The sequence below is a fragment of the Diachasma alloeum genome, unplaced genomic scaffold, assembly GCF_001412515.2.
Source record: "Diachasma alloeum isolate Michigan unplaced genomic scaffold, Dall2.0 Dall_scaffold_00552, whole genome shotgun sequence".
Lineage (NCBI taxonomy): Eukaryota > Metazoa > Arthropoda > Insecta > Hymenoptera > Braconidae > Diachasma > Diachasma alloeum.
In genome coordinates this window covers 222,114-224,444 of record NW_021680684.1, presented here as the reverse complement: position 1 = coordinate 224,444, position 2,331 = coordinate 222,114, and the positions used below count along the sequence as shown (strand labels likewise).

The following is a 2,331-nucleotide window of genomic DNA, read 5'->3' as shown; positions in this document are numbered from 1 at the left end:
CACCTTAATAGTGAAACAGCATCATTTTGATCAAACCCAAAACAGAATTCTGAAGACCTGTCTAAAGAACCTGAAACTCGCAATTGAAAAATACGAAGTCTCGGAAGTGAAAATGTTGATGAAAAGAGACGAGATTGATGAGGATATCCGGATAAAATATCACCTCGAACAGGAATTCTACCTTCACCCTGTTACAATCACCCTGTGTCATGGAAACGTTCGAATGCCTCCCGAAGGATTAAGATCAGAAATCATCAAGGAGTGTCATGAGACGCTTCCTGGAGGACACAAGGGAATCGTTACAACTTTCCATAGATTTAGAGAAAGATTCTATTGGCCAGGGATGAAACAAGAAATTGAAAGAATGGTCAAGAAATGCCGAGTCTGCCAACTACAAAAGATCAGACGAATAAAATTCAAACAACCAATGCTGATCACAGAAACTCCCAATGAATGCTTCGAGAGAATATCTATCGACACTGTGGGGCCACTACCTCGTACCTCCTCAGGGCATTTACATATTCTTACCATCCAAGACAACTTCGCAAAACATTGCACCGCCATCCCACTAACAGACATCAAGGCACAAACCATCGCTCATGCCTTGGCGACCCAATACATAGCCCTGTACGGCTGCCCAAGGGTAATTCTCTCTGACAAGGGAACGAGCTTCCTCAGCAAACTGTTCCATCATCTTGGTAAATTGCTGCGATTCCATCATGTTACCACCTCAGGATACCGGCCCCAATCCAACAGCGCCCTAGAGAGAAGTCACCACACTCTGGTAGAATACCTCAAAGCATTCGCGACAGAGACCAAGGAATGGGACGAACTACTACCTTTTGCAGTACTGTCATACAATACCACAGTACATAGTGCAACCCAGTTTACCCCATTCGAATTGCTATACGGGAAAAAGGTCAGACTCCCATCTAACATCTGCGAAGAGGATCAAACCATCGAAACTTACAACGACTATGTAATTGATTTAATGCTTAAAATGGAGAAAATCCAAGAACTAGCGCACCAACATCTCCAAGCATCTAAATTGCGCTCAAAACAGCTATACGATAGAAACGCAAGACCATTGGACATTAAAATTGGGCAGTTTGCTTACGTCCAAAAAGAACCAAAACTAGGCAAACTAGACCAAGCCTATACTGGGCCTTACGAAATAGTCGATATCACCGAGAAGGGGAATGTTTACCTCGAGAGCGAGGACGGTCATCGCTTCATGAAGCACCCGAAAAAATTGAAACCCTGCGAAGACTAACCATTACTAGTGCTGCCCAGGGCTACCAACGATGCATTTCAGCCATCAACACCCATGTTACAGAATATGCAGGAAAGAACCTCAGTATACGTGGACGGGTCTTGCTCATTCGACGGTATGACTAACGCTAAAGCAGGGATCGGAATCTGGTTCGGAGAAGGACATCCCCTAAACACTTACAAAACTCTCGACGGAGTTCGTGCAACCAATATCATCGCAGAAACCGCAGCTGCTGTCGAAGCATGTAAGATTTGCCTCAGACATGATATCAACCACATCACAATTTTCACAGATTCGAAATACTTAACCAGCTGTATGACCCAACATCTCCTGAAATGGAAGAGCAATGGATGGCTCAACTCCAAAGGAAAACCCGTAGTAAACCAAGAAATGCTACAGAAATTGGATGACATCATGCAACAGTTAGACGTCCAGCTGACATATATCCCAGGACATGAAGGGATATATGGTAATGAACGAGCCGACGAACTAGCGAAATTAGGATCAGAAATCTATAAAACATCAGCATAGCCGAACGATACCCAATAGCCCCTACAAAGCTTTTAAACCCTATCGTACTGCCGCTGCCAATTCCCAAGCTCATTCAGAAAAGCAAACACATAACCCGCATACTCTATCTCTTTTGTTCTCCACAGAAACCTGACAAAATGAGACACCCAATTTTCACCTTATGGACAGCATCATTACTGATGATAACCGCCGAAGAAATCGACAACAAGGGGATAATCAACTCCACCCGATCAAAAATAATTCAGGGATATACTACGAGAAAACCGACCAAATTCGTATGATCAACAGTAATTGGCGATTACTAATTACAATTGACCTGGGGAATTTAACGGGACAAACCTTACCAGGATTGCAACAAATTGACAGACTTTTCCAAGACTATTGGCCATTGAGAGCTAAACAAGAATGCTACAGGGCCCTAGGAATGAACATCATGAACGATTACCACAGGGAATTAAGACGGGCTCAAGAACATCTAATAAAAATCTTGAAAACTCCGCAAGAACATATCCGGAAAAGGCCAAGCA

The 2,331-nt window shown here is 43.3% G+C and overlaps 1 pseudogene; it reads left to right on the top strand.

Annotated features, from left to right (window-relative positions):
* The first annotated feature begins 1,390 nt into the window (after window positions 1-1,390).
* LOC107043187 lies at window positions 1,391-1,804 on the top strand (annotated as a pseudogene).
* Window positions 1,805-2,331: the final 527 nt, after the last annotated feature.